Source organism: Columba livia, chromosome 17 (genome assembly GCF_036013475.1).
Source record: "Columba livia isolate bColLiv1 breed racing homer chromosome 17, bColLiv1.pat.W.v2, whole genome shotgun sequence".
In the NCBI taxonomy this organism is placed as follows: Eukaryota; Metazoa; Chordata; class Aves; order Columbiformes; family Columbidae; genus Columba; species Columba livia.
In genome coordinates, this window is record NC_088618.1 from 5,357,034 (window position 1) to 5,377,815 (window position 20,782).

The window sequence follows — 20,782 nt, forward strand, 5'->3', positions numbered from 1 at the left end:
TCCCTCGGTCCAACAGGTGATGGGGATCGGAGGTGATTTCTGTGCCCCCGTGGGTCTCTCAGGGCCAGGGCTGGTCCCTGAAGAGCCTCAGGTTTGTACCTCACTGAGCAAAAGAGTCTTTGCCCAGCGATGGGAGCTCTGACCCCATTTACCCTCAAACTCATCCGGTTGGAAAAATAATCACTTTTCACCCAAATAGCTCCGGTCTCCTGTTGCCACATCACGTTCCCTCCCCGAAGGAAGGATGAGGACAAAACCCTTATTTTCAACCCGGAGAAGGCTCTCAGCTCACTTTCCACAGGGATAAGTGATAGTGAAGCAAGTGGAAGTAATTCTCGACTGTCTGAAAGTTATTGACTTTGCAATGATCCTGTGATGATGATGATTTTTCAGTTAGAGATGAAAGAAGTGTGAACGGAGCTGACTGCAGATCCGGGTCTTTAATCATTCCTGTTGTTAGGCCTTTACTCGCTTTTCCATTTTCATGGGGTTTTTTAAACAGGAAATCTCTCCTCCCTCTTCAAATATACTTAAAATGATGTTTAAAATTTAATTGGCAAATGCCTAATTAATTGCACACATTAATCCAGCAAGCTGGAGGAAATTGTGTGTATAGAAGACAGCTGGAATAATTTACATTTAAGGAGGTGGTTGGTGCGAGTTTGTGGCTCAGGGTCTGTGATAAACCTCAAGCAGGAGGGCAGGGGGTGGGAGAGGTCAATGGAAGGCACTGGGAGCACTGGAAGTTCACCAAAGGGATCGATGGATGGAGACGTGGCTCATCTGGTCTTTGTCTTGTGAGTCCACAGGTTCAAATGCAGAGGGATGGGGGCTAATGGGAAGGATGCTCCTGCTTTGGGGAGCTCAGACCCTCCGCTTCATGGGGTGGTTCAATGTTGGGCTCACCCCACATGCTGCCTCTCTGTTCCAGGTAGGTTTCTGGCTGGTCTCACGTGATTTGTGATACAGTGCCACGTCCTCTGCTTGGACCTGCGTTCAGGTCACTTTCTCCTGGGGAGAAGCATCCCTGCAGTGCCAGCAGAGCATGAAATGCTGCAATGGTGGAGCGAACAGCATCTTCATGGGTCATTGCAGTGAGATCGCTTGATGGAGACCCGCAATGTGCATCCTTCAGTGTCCTTCCTTCTTTGAGTCATCTCTGGAGGCCTCATCTCACCAGGTTTTTCTTGCACCCTTGCTCTGGAGCCTCAGTGTCTCTGAGCATCAGACCAGGTGCCTGATGTGAGTCGTGTCCTTTGTGTTCTTCTCCGGTTTTGCCTGAAGGAGGAGGGGGAGGGAGAGGACACTGATGGCCACAGCCTGGAGATGAACCAGAAGATTGTGTCTGAATGTAAAACTCTCCAGGAAGGAGTGAAGAGACTGTTTGGGCTTCATGAGGTTCACATTGGATATTAGAAAAAATTTGTTCATGGAGAGGGCTGTCAGACATTGGAACAGGCTGCCCAGGGCAGTGGTGGAGTCACCATCCCTGGAGGGGTTGGACAGATGGACATGAGGTTCTCAGGGACATGGGGTAGTGCCAGGGGTCGGTTAATGGTTGGACTTGATGGTCTTTTCCACCCAAAATGATTCTGTGATTCTATGAACAGGCTGGCTGGTCCGTAGCGGTTCGGGAACGGGGAGGGGAGGAGATGTGCTCCCTGACCCCTCAGGAAACACCAGCCTCGGGTGCCACTAACCAGCTTGTTTGACAGGCAGGAATTGGTCCCAGTTTGTGAGAGGCCCCTGGGACAGGAACGGGTGTCTGGGACAATGTGAGGATGGGGATGCATCGCCATAGGGGTGCTGGTGGGTCCTTGCACAGCTTAGGGGCTGGTAGATGCTCCAGGGCCCCAAAATCAAAGGTACCAGCTGAGCTTTCAGGACTAATTCCTCCTCCTGTCACAGCTCCTTCCAGACAGGAGTGCTGACAAGCTGCAGCGCGGTGGCCACCCCCTGTCCCTCCTCGCCAAAGAGGTGACATTTGCAGCAGCTGTCTGGCTCAGGCTGTCCCGTTATCCCTGCCCAGAGGTAAAGGAACGCAGGGCTGGGTACAAAAGGGCTCCTCAGCGTCGGGAGGAGCGTTTACTTCTCTGCCTACTCCTGCTCGGGGACGTGAAGGTTTTGCAGAGGAGGAAGGTGCCTCTGCACGCGCAGAAGCACACACTTGCTTTTTGTTTTTTGTTCTTTCTGCTCCCCACGATGCTGCTCACGGCTCACAGGGGTAAACGCGGAGCAGGAGCTGGTTGCACACGCCATCCCTCATGTCTCTGGGAGAAAATCCTCTCCCTGGGTGGGCTAAAGGCACCAAAATTCAGATGGAATCCAGGGCTCAGCTGCGTGTTCATCCCTCTGTGCTGATACCAGCTACTGCCTGGCTGTCCCTGTAGCTCCCCACTCCCGTCCTTCCTCCTGTCACCCCCAAACATCCCTGTCACCTTCAGCCACCATCAGGCCAGGCAGGACAGTGCCCCTTCTGTCCTCTCCCTGCCACCAAGCTCCTCCTGACAGCCCATGCACAGGGCTCATGTGGCTGTCATCCTGGGGATGATCTGACATCCTCCTGCATCTCCCACTGGCTCTGGGGCCCTGGCTACACTTTTGTCCCTATCCTGCTGTTTTTCAGCCCAAAGACATCTCCAGGCCAGCCCTACAGCCACCACTCTCCTCCCACTCTGCAGCTGGAGCTTTTCACGCATCGACTGCGCTGAGCCGAGCGGTGACTGTTCCCCGACCTGATGAAGGTTGTGAAGCGTCAAAGGGACTTTGCAAGGAGCTGGGGGTGGCAGCCGGCCAGAACAGTGGCTCTGGGCTTGGTCACGTCCTTCCCTTAGAGATGCTGTAGGAGGGGAGCGTGTGTGCATGTGGCAGAATCCCTGCACTAACGAGCAATGATGGAGAACGACCTGAGCCCAGGTGCCTTCCACACAGGGCAGAGGGTGCTTTGGGTCTGTAGATTGGGCTGGAACTGTGGTCATCACATCTCCAGGGAGTGGTGTCCCCAAGCCCGGAGGCTGGTGGCTCTGGGGAGCCTCTGAACATGGGGAGGAAACTTCAAAACACCTGCAGTTTGGGTAAAAAGAAAGGTGAGCTAGATGAGTCGGGCAGCCTGATTTCCCATTTCCAGCACTTTCCTTTTCTGATTGTCCTAGTAAGTGATTTTTTGTTGTTGCTGCCTGTTGCAGAGCTCTCACTACTGATTTCCCAGGAGAGAGATAAAAGCCGGAGCACAAATACGGCACAGAAAATATCCATCAGCGGGCGTACCCACTGCGCTGAGGCTGGAGCCGCGTTTGCAGCCACAGCAGCGCAGCGACACGCGTGTGTCCACCCAGACAGGGTGGGAGGCAAGAGAAACCCCAGTGATATTTTCACCAGATATTTCCCCTTCCCCTCCGTATTGATGGCTCTTGAGGCCAGAAAGAATCTTTTAGCCTGAGCATGAGTATTACCCCAGCTGTAAAACTGCTTTCCCCATATCCGTGATTAGCCCTTGTTATTTAGTGACTCGTCAGCCAACAGAGCATCCCTGTCAGCAGCGATTCCTGCCCGCGCCTGACATTTGGGCAGCTGGGTCTTAACCAACTGTTCAGAGATTTAACAGGTTCTGGTGTTGATTTTTTATATTGTTCCAGCTTCTTCATCAAAATGTCACCCGCAATTGAATCGAACGCCCTGTCGTGTCGGTAAACTCATTTTGGAATCTCATAAAAAGCTCAGGTTTGGTTTAATGAAATCTGCTTTTCATAAATGCATGCTGATTGGCACTAATTAAATTTCACTTCTTCATTAAGTGAGTCCTGTTTCAGCTCTTCCTTTGTTTTGCCCGGCTTCAATGTCAGACCAACCATTTGGAAGAGGACATGGATTGTTTTAACATTCAAGGAAATAAATAACACTGCTGTAAGTTAAAGTAGCCCTTTAAAAAAGGACTTAAAGTAAAACCTAGAAATAACTCCTTGGCCAGCTCTTTAAAATCCATTTGATTCAATTGCTCCAGATCTTGCGGAGTTTTAAAGTTTGGGATTAATAGTGGGATTAATAATCTATTTATTGGTTTATTTTAGTTTGTGTTGCAACACAAAATGTCTCATTGTACTATGGCATGAATACATCATCTCATCCTTCCTCTTCCATATTAAATAAACACAATTTCTCTGCATTATCGTTAGTTCTTCCAGCCCAGCTGTGGATTACAGGGCTGACACCCCTGCTTGGGTTTCTCTGTCCCTCACCTGATCGGCTGCGACAGAAGGGACCGCGGGTTTGTTCTGCTCTCGTTGCTTGTGCTCGCTTTCTAATTCAGCTGCCAGCAACTGTTTAGTTCTATATATCGTTGTGGGTTGGTTTGCTGTTTGTTTTTTTAAAACACCAACAACTTTAAAGCCTGATTGCGCTTGCCTTCTGAGTGAGGCTTTTATGAATTTCTTTCTCTGCAGCTTTTTAAATAATTAAGTAAATGTCCATAAGCAGTGTCCAATCTCTCCTGTCTTTTATTAAATTCCTTCTCCTAGCTGACAGAGCTCACCGGCGGCTCCAGCTTTTGCGTTATCAGTCTTTTTAAAGGACAGAGAGGGAGTGTGCGAGACTTTGCTGGTTCAGACCTTATTATGCCATCAGCCTGAGCAGCCGATGCACAAACCAGCATCCTTGGCAGCTCCGGCACCCGTCTGCTGCTTTATTTGCCTTGAGAGGGAGCGGAAAGCCGAGCAATCGTTACCTTAACTCACTGTTAAAATGTTAATGTTGACTCTTCACTGCTCCTTGATTGTCTCTTTGCCCTCCTTGGTTTAAATCTGTTATTTTTGTGGATCTTTTTTGCTATTTAGGGGCTGCGTTTGTTGGGAGCCTCCTGAGGGAGGCACTTGGGTGGGTGGTGCTGGACCGCAGGGTCCCTTTGGGTTTTTTTGGGGAGCGGATGGCTGTGCAGATATTGGGAGGGAGAACAGCACAAGAATCCAACCTCGTGTTGAGAGGTTTTGGGGGCACCCACATCCCCATCGCTGACCCCCCTGGGTGACATCCCTAGTGCAGGGAGTGCTGCTGTTGACAAACGGATCCTCCTGAATCTGCCTCTGGCATGTTGTTTTATGCCTTTACATTATTCTCATATGGTGCACTTGGAAAGTCATTAGTGGATAATTTTATGGGGGAAGAAAAACCCATCTCCTTTGAGAGGATGTGTTATGTTTCTTAAACCGCACTCTGAGAGTTTTAAGTGCACTTTTCCAGTGATTTGTTCTGGAATACCACACTTGGTTTGTTCCTTTCTTTTTTTTTTTTTTCCTTTTCTTTTTGGGTGGAAGAAGAAAGGGGGAAGAAATGCTTCAACATCATGCGGTGGTTTAGCCAGGAGAGAGGTGCAGAGTCCATGACACTCCTTCAGGGTTTAACATCCTTTTAATGTCTTTTGCCAACCTTTCTCCCAACCCTGTTTAATGGCCGTACAGCATGAGAGGTGCTCTGGCTCACTGGAAAATGCAACTTGTGCTCACCGAGGCCTGGGGATGAGCTACCCATTAGTTTGCAAAGCTATGGTGCCCAATGCATGTCCCCAAAATAACACCGACATGGGCCGGTGGCAAAGGAGAACCGTTCCCCGTGACGTCCGGTTTAAAGGGAGCCAACTCTATCCTGCATTAAGGAATATTTTTCCTTGTCCTGGGGTTGATGAGGCAGTAAATAACTGCATCTGCTGCCTTCAGCTTCTTTGTGGGAGCTGCTCGTCGATGGGTAATGGGAGGCAAGATGGGTGGCAGCACAGCCTGGAAGAAAGAAAGAAAAATAAGAATCAAACAGCAGAGGAAGCAATGTACTTTCCCCTCTTGTGTGTTATCCTGTTATTCTTCATTCTGGAGTAGGTAGCAGCTTCTGGAATGTGTTTCTGGACTCAATGGGAATTAGGGAAATAAGAAGAAAATCCCCAGGATCTCTCCTTCCACCTCATGTTTTAACCAGACAATGTGCAGCTCCAGTGGGTGCCTGTTCTCTATTGATGAGTGGGTCAAGGACGAGCACTTTGCTCATCTCACCACCCGCTTGCGATGAATCCCAGGGAGAAGGGGCCGGGAAGGGTTTTGCTGTGATGCTCACGGGGGGTTTTCCACCCCAGCAGCACCGGTGCCCACCAAAGCCGATGGCATCTCCGCGTCTTGATTTCCCCCTCTTGCTGCACCGCAGAGCAGTTGGAGCCGTTTGGTCCTTCTGCCTTCGGGGCTTTGCAGAATTCCACATGCACATGCTTTTTTCTTGGGTCTTAAATCCTTTTGAGCGGGGAAGCTTCATTGAATTTTAAATGAGCTCCCGAAGCCATGTGCTAAAAACCTAACGAGCCAGTATATCAATTATGCCGGTGTAAATGAGGAGTAGCTCCAGGGAAGTAAGCGGTGGCTTCTGGTTGACGCTGGTGTTGAAAGACCAGGACCCAGCTGAGCAATGGGGGCAGAATTAAACCCACTTTCTTCTTCTTCTTCTGACCATCAGGGTCATGGCTGTGCAGAGGAAACCTTAACAGTTAAATCCTGAAGGTGAAGAGAGTGAGGAGCTGGCAGGTCAGAGGAGAATTTGAAAACCTGAGTAACCAGGGATGCAGGAACTGATCTGGCTGGGTCTCCATCCTGCAAAATAATGCACCAAAATCCTGATCTTCCCTGCAAAGCCCCTGTCTATTTGCAGCCCCACAGAAGTGGGAGAGGTGGAAGATTGTGGCGCCATGTGCTCCCAGGGGAACCCCAAAACTAGGGGCGTCCCAACCTGCGGGGTAGCACTCCCAGAGCTGCCGCATGGGGCAAACCCAGCTGGGAGGGAGGAAAGGAAAGCAAAATGTGTATTTAATCAATTTTGAGGAAAACTGAAGCCAACTGACGCTGTAAGGAGGAATGAATAGAGGCGGGAGAAGTGGGGTGTGGGCGGGAGAGGGCCGGCGCGCGTCTCGCGTGGTGTAAAATTGTCATTTCCAAACCAGCCCAAACTTTTGTCTTTGTTAATTTAGTGGCCAACTCTGCAGCAGATAAATCCTGGGCAGGTTTGTCAATGCTGCATTGCTGGCAGCCAAAACACAAATACAACCTGAACGGCTGCCAAACAGCAAAAAGCAGGGGGAAGGATTTACAGCCCTGGAAAAGAAAAGGCGACAGTAATGGGATTGGGAAGGGGCTGCTCCGGCCTCTGGCTCCTCTTCTGGGGACAGATTTTGGGAAGGGAGAAAGAGAAGCTGTTTTCAGGCTGCTGCAGCATTGAGGGGTCCTGGGAAGGGATTTGGGTGTTTCTCAGGGCTCTGTGATGCTGCAGGCTCAGAGAAAGCCGCACATGGAAAAGTGGATGGCTGCAAAAATGTGTAAAAAATCCATTTGTGGTTGCAGGTTTGGTAATTTCCATCCTAGCCAGAGCATCACCAGGGCTGTGGGCATCCGGCTCAGCCATTGCCTGTGGTAGGACCTTGTTTTTCAGCTCTTTGTCACTTCTTTTTTTTGCCAAAAATATCGAGGCTGCAATCGTAAGCTCTTTCCAAGAATAAAGGAGAAGAGGAAGACGAGCTCTCACCTCGCAGCTGCTTGTAAACAGGCAGGAGGTGTCAGCTCCAGCCCCTGCCTTCCGCTCCCCTTCCGCAGAAATGGGAAAGCGACTTCATGTTTAATTACTGATACGGATGGCGAAATATCCCTGCTCGGCTGTGCAAAGCTCCCTGCTTGCAGCCAGGTAAGCACTGAAATATGGGATTGCTCCTGCTGCTGCAGTGGTTCTTTGCCCACCACCAGCCACTTTTTCCTTTTTGTTTTGTTTTGTTTTGTTTTTCCCCCACATTTTTTCCCCTTCTTTTTTCCCATTCTTTTTCCCTTCCTTTTTTTCTTCCCCTCTCCCTTCTTCTTTCTTTTACTTTATTCTTTTATCTTTTTCTTTCCTTCAGTTTTTCCCCAGCAGGCAGGTTTTACCTTCCTTGGGCAGCTGTTGTCTGGTTGGAACAGGGACCTGCCCGGTACCTCCCACCCATCTCCAACACCTCAGGTGACCCCAGGGGTTTCTCGTGCCTGAATCAATGCCTGAGGATGGGCTGGGAGGACCTTCCCCAGCTGCGAGCAGGATGGGATTTCTCCATCCACCCCATGGGTAACATCCTGGCCCATTCCAGACATGGGTCCAGAAGCTGGAGAAACCAAAGGATGTGGAGAAATACAAAATAAAAGCAGAGGTCCATGCAGGGTTGACTTCGAGTTCTGGTCGTGCGACATCTGCCAGCTTGGATTTGCGGCTTGACCTGTTGGGATGGATCAGGAGATGTTTTGTCTCGACGCTGGCTGGTTGGTGTCCTGCATGTCTAATTTATTTCACTGCAAAGACACATAATGATGCAGATGAAAGTTATTGATCGGGCGGTGCTGGCAGCAGCCGCTGAGTGCAGACATACTGCTTGGTCCTGCTTGTCCCCCCAGTGCTGGGACATGGTGACATCAGGTTCCAGGGTGCAAATTCAACCAAAGCAAAGGCTGAATTTGCCAGAACACCCAGATATGATCCTTTGAACTGCAAATCAGGTTTTGCAGGTGGGTTTGTGGGCACAGTCCTGTGGGCTCAGGCTGCTGCAGGGGGTGTCTGCAAGAATAAGCTCATCCCAAGTTATTTAAGGTCTCTTTCCTGCTGTCTTAAGATAAGGGGGCTCTGGGACAGGCAGATTCTGCTAATGCGTGGGCTCTGCTCGGGGGATGCTGGCTGGATGCAGCCATGGTGCAGTGCCAGAGCCACAAGCCCACCCGTGTGGTGGCACATGCCGCTGTGACATGGTTGTGGTCACCTGTCATGTCCTGACCTGGACCTTGGGGGCAGGCAGGGATGGGAGCAGAAACAATGTCTTCCCCAAAGGGCTGTGGGGCATTGGAACAGGCTGCCCAGGGCAGTGGTGGAGTAACCATCCCTGGAGGGGTTGAACAGACAGAGATGAGGTTCTCAGGGACATGGGTCAGTGCCAGGGGTGGGTTAACAGTTGACCTGACGATCTTGAGGGTCTCTTCCAACTAAAATGATTTCATGATTTTTTATGATCTGGCACTGGCAATGCTTTGGCCAAAGCCCCGAGGCTCTGGGGGATGTGTGTGTCCCCAACTGGATCACCTCCTGCCCAGGGCCCTGCCGGAGCTGGTTTGTGGAGAGAGATTTAGGGCACTCATCAGGATGCACCACCCACCATGTGTTGGAGCGGTGGCTGGCATGTCCCTGAGATGTCATTGGGACACAAGGGCTGCAGCACGGCCACAGATTTGCAGCCGCCACTTTTGGCTGAAGGCAGGTTGAGGAGGATGTGTAACTCCCTTTGCTTCCTAAGTGGGGATGAGGCCGCTCGGCTCTTGCTCCGGTGCTCACAGGGAAGAGGTGGCCACATCCAGCCGCAACCAGGCATCCCCCTCATCCCTCTGCAAACACCTTCAGAGCTGCTGTGGGACCAGCAGAGGGAAGGAGGGGGCTGCAGGAAAGAGGGATGTGGCCAGCAGCCCTGCGGACCATGGCCATGTGGACAAGGAGTGCAGGGAATAATTAATTTGCTGGCCAGGTCAGGGCAAAGGCTGGAAATCCCCATGTGGAAGATGGTTCTTTGGCAGCAACACAAAAATAAACCACTTACTGTTGTGTCCAGGAGAGACATTGGCTGTGTGCATCTGTCTGTCCAGCAATAAATGTTAGGATGTGGCTTCCACACTGTGCCCCTTTCTTGGGTCACGAGTCTGGTAACATCATTTTATCTTCAGGAGTAAACCTCAGAGCTATAGATCTCAAGGAAATGACAGCAGTTTGCCCAGCGATGGGTAACTTGTATTTATTGGTCTGATCTGGGTGACTTTCTCTGACCTTCTGCACATTTCTCCTGGAAGAGGAATTGTACAAGTACCCTCCTGTGAGGATGCTCAGCTTGAACCCAGGGTTTTCACCAGGGCTGTGTTTTTCCAGGTTAACAGAATCAAGCATGAATACATGTTAAATACTAAAGATGTTTCTCAACCTGCTGTTTTCTCCGAGTGTTTGTGTATTCAAGAATATCAAAGCCCTTGGAGGTTGTTTTTCCTTTAAGCAGCAGCAATAAGGCTCCAAAGCCCTGAAGATCAAAGCAACTAGTTCTGGCATATCTCAAAAACTCTCCTATGCCTTCTCTGTGGATAAGGTGCAGGTGTTGGCAAGAATATTCGTGCAACGATACTCCAGGTTTAACCCTTCCCGGGTCCTGGGAGGTTTGCAGCAGCTCCATCTCGCTCTGAGGAGCTGCTTGTCCTCCCTGGGTGAATGGAGCATCTCAGCAGGTTCCTCTTAGCACAGTTTGGTGCACGGGATGAGGGACGTCTGCTGGGGTTCTCCCCAAAGCCAGACATGCTGGTAGCAAGAGCAGCTGTAAATGTGCAATCCACACGTCCCAGGACCTCCAACCAGCCAGTTTCCAGCTCCTGAGTTAAAGCCTCGTGTGACCGGCTGAGCAACTCGTCAGCTTGCAGCTCCATCGCGTGAGAAACTCAGCTGCTGCTCCTTTCATTTTTCAAAGCAAATCGTTACCCTCAAGGCAGAGGCCTGAGCAGCGATCGATACCCTGCAGGCTTTGCTGGGAAATCAAACAAGCTGGAAAGCAGCCCTTGGTGTGAGATTGTGGCTTTGGGCTGAGGGTGTCCCATGGGCACAAGGGGACGCTGAGCTGCTGCTCCCCAGGGACCCAAATCACAGCCCCTGGACCCTCACCCAGGCTGAGATTTGTCCCTGGGATCCGCCCCAGCAAATCGTTCCGTGCTGAGAAGGCTTGACAGCAAAAATCCCTCTGCGGCGGCATCTCCCGCTGGCGTTTGGATGGGGCTTGACGACAGGATCGATTTCTGAGCTTGTTAAACAAACTGCGCTCGCTGGAAAAGGTCCCCTCGCGCTCCATCCCCCTGTGAGTATAACGTGTGCTGCTTTAACCGCTTAGTCACCATGGAAATAATAGAGATTTTGGGGTTGTTTAGACTTGTCAAGGCTTTTGCTGTGGATTTATATGGAAGAGGGAGTATGTATAGGATGGAGATGGGTCCTCACAAAACCTGGTGTCCTATAGCTGTGTTCCCAGTGCCAACACTGGGAAGAGACCTCATTCCCTGGGCTTGGAGAGTCTGGCAGGGCAGGGGATGATGCTCCATGCTGGAGCACTATAGAAATGCCTCCACAGGGCTCCCTGGGTGGCTGAAATATTTGTGTGGGGGTTTGAAATATTATTGTTTTCCTTTCTTGAAAGAGGGGACCTTCTACACGACTTGACATCCTGAAAGCAGGGGCTGAGTAGCGTCTCCAGGGTGTGGGAAAAGGAACGTTCTAAAAATTAAAGGGAAGAGAAATAATAACAAGTGATCCCACAAGGGTGCCCTGACAGGGAATTCTCAAAGGGGAAGCAACCAGTGATTGTGGTCACCACCACTTGAAAAGACCAAGTCATTATTTATGCTGTTGGTGTGGATCGGGGACAACCACGGTGTCTTGGTGAGAAGTGCCGTGGTGACCTGGGTCTGCTGTCCCTGTCACCTTTCTGCTTTCCCGATGCAGGTCTGTGTGTGATTCCCAGGCTGGGGAGGGACGGGGGAGCTGCCAGCTGAACTCTGCTGCATTTCTTGGCAGAAGGTGACGAATATTCTCAGAGTTGGGCTGGGGAGCGAGCGAACACCTGTGGGCTGGGCTGGGCTTTTCTTTCCCAGTGTAAAATTTCCATCTGTAAGCTGCTGGGGAGCGAGATAAGAGTGTGGTGATGCTTTCTCTGCTTCAAAGGGGAGCAGCCCACCTCTCTGCAGGACAGCGTCTCCAGGTTTCTGTGCCTGGCTGGGGATGTGCGCTAATGATTGCAGATGGAACAGAAACCGCTGCAGGAGGCTGCGCCGCCCAGGCTGAGCCGGGGGCTGGTGTCCATTATGTCTTTATATAAAGCCTGGCACGGGGCGGCTGTCGTTAGTCAGCAGCTGGGACACAGAGGTGACACCCAGCGCCACGGGAATGGGCATCAGGTCCCTGTTGGTCCCTGTTCAGGCTCCCCGACCCTTGATGGTGTCCCCATGGATGGGCACATCTTGCTGCATCCACCCTGATGCCCTTGGAGCTGCTGATTTTGGGGGTGCCTGGAGATTTGCACAGCCCCCCTGGTTCGCAGCCGCCCTCTCGCACCCCGTCCCCTTTGGCTGGTGGCTGCGCCAGCCTGGGCGCCTCATCCTACGGCCGTGGGAAACGGGAAGCGGAGAGACTCTATTTTAATACACCGCTGTGGGTTGGTGACCTAGAAAAGCAGCTCGGAGAGAGCAAGAGTGTGAAGTCCAACCTCCCCCGCTGCCGCCGAGCACAGGGTGACCTATATAAAGCCATGGAAGAGGTGTCAGTGGGTGCCGGTCCCGCAGCCCTGGGGCTGCAGCTCAGGAGCCCTTTGCGGGCATCCCGTGTCCCCAAGCACTGTCCCCTGGGCTGCAGAGGGGACAGGAGATGGATAAATGAATAAACCCCCTCATTTGGTGAGGCTGTGGCAGAGATGCACGGGGTGGATGCAGACAGGTCCCTCCGACTGCTGCAGGTCTGTCCTGGCGCTGGAGGGTGTCACCAGCAGTGACAACTGTTGTTATCAAATATATTAATATATTGGCAATGCTGTAGTACAGCCAATGCTCCGTGTTCATGGCTTGAAATGGAGATAAAGTTCCTTCCTCCCTTTCTTTTAATGCGCCCTATCGGAAATAATTTAAATAATTTAAGGCTTACAGGCATGTGCTCTTTGCAGTCTCGAAAATGAAATCAAGTCCGGTTTATTCTCAGCCAAAACCAGTAAGTTGCTGAAATGCTGTGTTCAGCTGAGTGGAAGACATGCCAATTAATTAAATCAGTAAATAAGTTATACTAATCCCATTAACAAAAGAAGAGCTGGAGATTAAATCTTTTATGGCACTTACTGAAAAATTAATGCAGGCAGTCTTTTAGGAAATATATTCTTCCCCTCACCTCGCCAAGGATAATAGTGCAGTTATATAGGACAGAATGTTATCAGAAATGAAAAATGAATGTAAAACTAGCACATATCTTATTAAAAGAGTGTAATGAGCTGCCTACATGATTGAGCTGGGCCTGCTGAGCTGGGGGCTGTGCACTGCTGCGGGGGCTGTGGCTGATCCCCACATGGAGCTGAGGAGCTGGATCCTGCTTGGGGGTGCTGATGAGGGATTTGGGGTCCCCAAGGGTGTCCTCGGGACTTGGTGGCCTTGGGGTGAGGTGGTCAGTTGGGGAGGGGGATTTTCACCTGGGTATGCCGGCATCGGGGATGGGTGGGAGCGGGTGGGATGCTGGAGTCCCCCTGCTGCAGACTGAGTCTCTGGCAGGGACGGTGCCAGGACGGGGCTGGTGAGGACTGGCATGCTGTGGAGAGGCACGGGGGGGATAAAAACATCCCGGCGTCCTCACAAGGTGCTTTTCCTCTGCTGTTTCTCCAGCCAATGCTTCTGCAGAAGAGCAAATCCCATCACCAGTTCTTGGAGCAGCTGGGTGTCCCTGTGACACCCCAGCACCTGAACCAAGTGACAAAGGGAAAACTTTTTCCTTTCCCTTTCCCTTTTCATTTCCTTTTTCTCTTTTCTTTTTTTCTTCTTTTTTATTTCAACACTTCAAATGAGGGAATTACTTGAGGGTGTCTCCTCTGGCTTGTGCCTTGCTGGTTGTTTTCTGAGCTGGTAGGACCTTGGGTTGGAGGACGACAAGGCGCTAGTGAAATAGCGGTTGTATCCTGTGCAGTTCCCAGGGGAGAGCCCCAGGGATGGTTTTCTCCTGCTCTGGCTTAAATCTTGGCTTTGGCATTTTGTCCTCTTGAAAAAGCAGCTGCGAACTCTCTGGTCCCTGAGGTGCCAGGCACAACCTCTCTGGGTTCAGCTGCTTGGAGAGCAACTGCTGGTGCCCATCACCTCTTTTTCCATCCTCCTCTCCCTCTTGTCTCCTCCATCTCTTTCTCCAAAGCACAATTTAATGGAGCAGAGCCGTGCTGGGCAGCTGGGTATGGATTTGGGGTGCTGAGAGATGGTTCCTTTCCCATCTCTCTTGCATGTCAAATATTTAAGTCAGCACTAAAGCACGGGGCTGAGTGTAGAGCTTGTGTTAAGGTGGCTGGTGGTGAGTTACGATGTGGCTGGTCTGTGTTTCTTGTTCTCACATCCCGGGGAGCTGTGGTAGCATCGTCGGGATCTGTGGCCAGGCAGGCGTGGGGGGGAGCAGCTTGGTTTTCAGTGATTTACAGAAGCAGAAAATGCTCTCTAGGGTGCCCGAGCTGCCATCAATCATTTTAATTTAACTCATGTAACTGTGCTTGGAGCTGCGTCTGCAAGGGAAGGGCTTGATGTGCTCCTGGTTTATTTTTCCCAGTATTGGAGTCAGCAGCAGTGCCAGTTATTCAGCCCTGAGCTTTCGTGTGCTACAGCTCTGAATGTGTAGATTTCTACTGGAACACTTTTAATTCTTATTAAAAACAGTGAATAAAAATGTTTTATAAAGCTCATGTTCCTTTTCCATGGGACTGCCCAACTCTGCAGACACTGCAGTCAGCCTGGGGCTGACTCTTTGCTCCCAGTGTCCTGTCCAGAACTTTAATTAGGTGCAACTAATTGGGCTGTAAAACAAGGGGAGAGGTTTCTTTCCAGAGATCCATCCCCGGCTCCATCCCCAGCTCCATCCATCGCCAGGACAGGAGACTGCTGGAGATGATGCAGAGCTTGGCCCTGCCACCTCTGGGTCTGGTTCTGGTGCTGATTTGATGCCTGGAGCCAACTGTAGCCATGAACTTGGTTTTATTTCTCAATTATCCTCATTAAAATCAGTGGGGTTGCCGATGGTAATACACCCAAGACCACAGGTACCGCAGGACGGAGACTTGCTTGATGCAGCGGTGCCTGGTGCGTCCAGCCTGAGCTGCCACCACGAGCAGGGAAAGGCTGCGCTGCCCTCATCACCTCTGCACTTGAACTTGAGCCTGTGGGCAGGGGCTGCCGGTGAACAGCAGCCAAGCGCTGCAGCCAGGCTGCATCCCAGCCTCTGGGCAGGATCCTCCGGGCTTGAACAGAGCGTTTTGCTGCGCAGTGAGTGGGATCACAAGGGGAAATATAACAAATCCTGGAGAATTAGAGGGCTTGCGGCCATAAAAAGAAACTGGAGAGGAAATAAATAAATAAAACTGCCGTGCTTTGATCTGCTGCAGGAGATGCCAGACTGCCAAAATGTATTTATAATTCGACAAAAATCAAACCGTCTCTTTTATTTTTAGAAGGTGGGCTAAAAAGGGGGGAGTGAAAGTGTCCAGTATTCAGAACAGAGGATTGCAGGTGTTGCTTTTTTCCTTTCTGAAAAGCGGGTTTTAGATCTGATTTTCAAATTTCTGCACATGCTGCTGCTTTTTGTGAATCTCCAAGGAAGGTGTCAAGACACATCAGCTTGAAAGTCTTGTGCTCGTCTCTCCAACTACTTTGCATAAGCAAGACATTCTGTCAGTAAATAAAAATACATAGTTGAGCCTGGTAGAGAAGAAGATCCATCAAGCATCTAGACGAATGCCAATCAACACTCAACCTTGGGTGGTGGAATATTTTCCTTGCTGAAGGCAGGGACATGCTCCATCCTTCAAGGATTTCTTTTTAGGTACAAAAAAAGGTAAGATTTTCATGAAAGGCTTACTTGTAACCAGTTATGAATCTTTTACATAGAAAGGATGAAATCCAGGTATAGGAATGAGAAACTTTCCATCCCCCCCCAACTCAGGCATCACATCCTTGCTTGCCATGTCTCACCCTCTCAGCTTTATCTCGCAGCATCCTTTCATTGAACTTTTTAATAAACTTTCCCTCCTCGGTCACTTGTACCAAGGTGTCAGGCCAGCTCTGATTTCTGTCCCCTTGTGCCGGCAGATGATCCATCCACCTTGCTTCACCTGGCGAGAGGTGATGCAGGAGCAACAGGCAGGAGGTCATGAAAGCTCAAGGGTGTTGTGGTTTGAGAGTGGGTAAAATGGGGCTGCTGGAGCTGATGAAGGTGGCAGGAAAGCACGCTGGGGAGCTGGGCTCCATCCCAACCTGCCTCTGGCTCACTCCCATCTGTGAGCTGCATCCCACACCCTCCATGTGGTCCCTGCTGCAGGGGGACAGAGGTTGGATATCTCTGGCTGGGGGCTGTGAAATGGATTTTGGGGGTCAGTTCAGGCTGCTGCCCCTTTCAGTTTATGAAGCCACAGATGCTTCAGCTCAGAAATGGGGTCCCTCTGAAGGTGTCAGCAGTGCTGAGGTAGAGCTTGGCCAGAGGCAGCGTGTTCCCCACTTGTGCATGACATTTATCTACCAGCTCGTGGGATCCCCTGTGCTGCTTAAACCTGAGTGCGTGGGGCCAAAACCCCAGTAATGGAGAGCTTGGGGGGGGTGGGCAGGCAGCTCCCACAACTTCGATGGTGGAAGCACCTGCCCCACTTTGGGTCCCCACACATGGGTGGGGAGATGCTGGCGCAGGCAACTGGGAGTTTGTGGGTAGGGCTGGGGGAGATGCCCAAAGCCCCGTCTCTCCCAGGTAATGTGTGTGTGCGGGGGGTGCAAAAAAACGTTGTGTCCTCCAAGGATGCGGGATGGGATGGGGAGATGGGGATGGGGAGGGATGGGATGGGATGGGAGATGGGGATGGGAAAGGGCTGGGGAGGAGGAAGAACGGGAGAGGGAGAGGGATGGAAAGGGGATGGGATGAGGGAGGGGATGGGCAGGGTGGAGGTGTCGCTATCTCTAACGCCCCGCTTTGGCAAGGGGCTGCGCCCTGGGGCGGGGGTGGCTCCCGGGGGCGGGCAGCGGGGCCGGGCCCGGCCGTGTCCCCTCCCCGCGCCGCCCCCGCCCCGCTCCGCAGTGCTGCCGCCGGAGCCGCGCCGAGCCCAGCCGAGTCCGGCCCAGCTGAGCCCAGCCCAGCGCGGGGGGCAGAGGGCGGTGGCTCCCGGCCCGCCGGGACCCCGGCCCAGGTAAGGGGCGGTCGGGAGCCCCGCGGCGCTGGAACCGGGAAGGGGGGGGGGTCTCGCCGCTCCTCTCCCCGGGGCGGGCAAGGGGGAGCCGGAGGCACCCTGGGGGTCCCCGCTCCGGAGGGGCAGGGATCCGGGTGCCGGTATGGGGAGTATTCGGCCAAAGGCAATTCGCCCCCACCCTGCTCGTTGGGAGCCGGGGGAAGCTGCTGTGTCCCAGGGCTGTGGGCGATGGGTGGCCCCCCCAACGACCAGTGGCATCAGCCCTTCGGCGCCTGGTTCCGCTGCTGCGAGTCAGGGGGTCACTCTGGCTGATGCTTTTGGACTTTTGTCCGCTCCAGGCAACTTTGGAGCATGTTGGGGGTTTGAAGCCCCTGAAAATGTCTGTTATACCTCTCCTGGAGTGTGATCAGGGGTTTGTGTGAAGGGAGGGGGTGCTGGTGTGATGGGAGGGGGTGCTGACCCTCCTTCCTGGGGGTCGGGCAGCAGTGGGATGCAGAGACTGTCCTGGCCTCAGAGTGGAGAATGTGCTGCAAAGGAGTTTTGGGGTTTCTGCTCCCTATTAGGCTCTGAAAGGGCATTTCTGCCTGGCTGAAGGGCTTTAGCAGGTTCCTTCTCCTTTCTCAGGCTAGACAAAAGTGTTGCAAAGGGCATTAAAAGCCATTTGGAATCACTGTATGAAACCTGGAGGCAAACCCAGCCACTTCAGAAAAGCGTTTTAGGCTGCTCGATGCTGCTGTTCCCAGGGATGGGTTGTTTCAGAGTAGGGACCTGATTGTCTTTCTTGCTGGTATCTTCCTGTTAATTCTGGTTTCAGGTATAAACTGGAGCAGCAATTAGTCTTTGAGCAATTAACACTTCTTCATTTCACTGCTAGAAAAGCTTTGAGCAAGGTGGCTGCCCCGGACGTGGTTTTGCTTTGGGCTTGATCTGTGCTGTACCACTCCTGGGAGCTGAAAAGTGTGTGTGGATCAGCCTGATCCCCCTGCTTCTCAGCAGGCTGCAATAAAAAAAAAGATAATACAGGGCTTCAAAACACGGACAGTTGGCTCTAGGGATGCAGCGATGATAACAGATGAACCATTTGCTTTAATTACTGGTATCAAAAGCCCAGGCTGCAACTTAGCCTGAAAATAAATATTGTTAATGTTGTGATACTGGGTTTTATTTGATGATGCATCATTCATCTGGTAGGGATTTAGTGAGCTGCTCGCTTTTGCTGTAGGGACTGACTCAGAAGATCTGCGTTCAGCCCTGGTGTGAGGATCAGCCTGGGGTGCGTGGAGCCACGGGGCTGAGCCCCACACGGGGAATTTGGGGTTTGCTGGAGCAACTGGGCAGCACTTTGCTGGGCATCCCCCAGGAGAGCAGCGTTGGGTGGGTGATGTCCATCTGCAGCCGGGCATCCCTGGCAGAGCTGTGCTGTGCCCGGGCGATGCAGTGGGAGCTGTTTGCCATCCCCTGTCTGTGGGGTGGGCTTCCAGCAATGCCCCCTGCATCATCCCCACCAGCCCCCCTGGGTGTAAAATACCATCCCCTGCTTGGCCCTGGCTCCAGCCTCCTCTTCTGTTTTCTGCTCATTCACAGTCTCGCTTCTGCACTGCCCCGGCTCGCAAGGAGCGCCGAGAAGCATGTTGGATGCGGGAAAAGCACATTTTATTTGCGGAAGTGCCCTTTGCAGCAAGAGGGAAGCCTGGGAGCCCATTGTGGGACCCTGCTGTGGCTGCATGGGCACGTGTGTGCTGGTGATCAATATTCTCTGGTATTGGAAAGGGAAAACTGCTAAAGAAGGGTGAAGGGACTCAAAGCTCTGGAATCTCTTTTTGTGCGTAAATTTTGAGGGACTTTTCTCTGAGAACTGGAAATGATGATCCTCCATGCCTGCTGCAGGTCCCTGGGGCTGTGCTGGCAGGGGAGACCCTCTGCCTGCTCGCCAGAGCTGTGGTGGTACCAGCATGGTACCAGCCTGGTGCCGTCCTCCTGCCAGGTGATGGACAGGTGATGGTGTCACTGCAGTCATTGCTAATTAGTGCTAATAAGTAATGAATTGCTCCAGGTGCTCCCAGCTGACCACTCAAGGTCTGGGTGGAGAGGCAGTGCTGAAGCAGTGCCTCCAAGGACAGCCTGGTTAATTCCCCCATCCCCATTAAGCTGGAGACTGGTGAGTGGCTGGGGCTAACGGCCATGATGATTAATGACGACCGTGGTGGTTTATAAGGTTCATGTACTAGAAGATGCTCTGGCTCTGTCCCTGTTGGTACCTGTGTGTGTCTGAGCAGCATCACTCTCCTCCAGCTCTGGGAGGTGGGGACCAACTTGCATGTTTGGGCCCAGTAACTCAGTGGTGGGGGGCATATCTGGCTGCGTGAAACCAGATCTTTAACAAGGGTCTATGGAGAGAGAAAGGAGCTGGATTTAGTGCCTGGGGAAGCTGTGAGCAGACACTGAGCAGGGCAGCTGTGTGCTCCTGTGTGCCAGTGGCTAGGCTCCCTGGGGCTCTCAGGTGCTGGGGGGTCCCCTCTCTTCATAAGCATGTCATGGGGTACCTGGCTCCATGTGGGTTCTCTGTCCCAGGCTGGACGGGCATCCCTGCTGCCCCTGAGGAGGGCGAGTGTGCAGCCCTGAGCATCCTTCACCTGGGGTTGTGGTCTGGGAACTGGGCACATGCCTACCCCTGGCTATCATTGCTGCAGCACAGCACGATGCTGTGCTGGGACTGTCGTTGCCTTTGGGGACCCAGCAGCGAGCAGGGCCTGCTGCCTCTGAGCACTCTTTGCATCACCAGGGTCACAGGTACTTCACATTGCTAAACTTCCTTCAGCCACCGTCGTCGTGTGGGGGTCCCTGTGCCGTCCTCCTGCCATCGTCTCTGATAAGGCCAGTTCATCCTGGTGGCTCTGGCCACATGCCCTGTCCTCAGCGGTGCCCGAATGGAGGGCGACGTGCCGGAGCGGTGCAGCGATCTGTTGCTAAGCAGCCTTCGGAGCAGCTCTGCTGCGGTGAGACGAGTGATGGCAATGCCACTGCTGTGTTTAGTAGCACTGGGTAGGCTTGGGATGTGCTTGGGCATCGCCTGGCTGGAGACCCCCAGCTCTGGCAGCCATGAGTAAGTTCTATAAACCCAGAAGTTGTTTTTTTCTTTTGAACTGTTGTCTGTCCTGCAATTAATCAATAGGAGTAAAGCCTCGTGACAGCATCATAACAGTGGTTTGTGAAGGAGCTGCTGGAGGAAATGTCAACGTGCTGCTTAAATAAAATTGACTGCGCGCTGCTGCTTAGCTGCCTTGGGATGGATCTTTGTCTGGAGTATGACAGGGAGCTGGGAATTAAGGGGGAGGGAGGAAAAAAGGCATCTCTGAGCACCTGAAGTGAATGTGAAGGCAGCAGTGGCACTGGCCAAACTGAAGGCATCAGCATTTTGGAGAGCTGCAGCCCATGGGTGCTGCGGGCAGGAGTTTCCCTGGGACTGGGGCACTAGAGGATGGCCAGGACTTTAACTGCTCTGCATTTCTTCTGCTCCTCTAATCCGTGGATTGCTGTCACCTGTGGGCTGCGGCTGTCACCATCAGTTACCCAGGGGACCACATTCAGCCTTAATTAACCAAGTAATGCCAAGGAAAGCTGCGGGGCCTCAGTTCACTGCAAGGGGCTGGCATGGGGCCAAAGGATGAAATTACCTGAGTTTGGGACTCACCGGTTCTGGGTCTTTCCTAAAAGTTAAATTTCCAGGATCCCTGGCCCTCGGGGTCTCATCCCACTCACACCCTCACACTGGAACAGCCTTGCTGGGTGATTGTG

General features: G+C 52.3%; 1 protein-coding gene across 6 annotated transcripts in view; it reads left to right on the forward strand.

Moving 5' to 3' along the window:
- Positions 1-10,555: 10,555 nt before the first annotated feature.
- RPH3A (rabphilin 3A) overlaps positions 10,556-20,782 on the forward strand; it is a 37,622-nt gene continuing 27,395 nt past the window's right edge. For 2 of the 6 annotated variants that reach the window (XM_065033538.1, XM_065033539.1), the window contains exon 1: positions 10,556-10,900. The gene's annotated coding sequence lies outside the window, so the exon portion shown is untranslated. Of the gene's footprint in view, positions 10,901-16,813; positions 16,988-20,782 lie in introns of those variants that run through there. The other 4 variants (XM_065033535.1, XM_065033534.1, XM_065033536.1 and 1 more) reach the window with 4 other exon arrangements.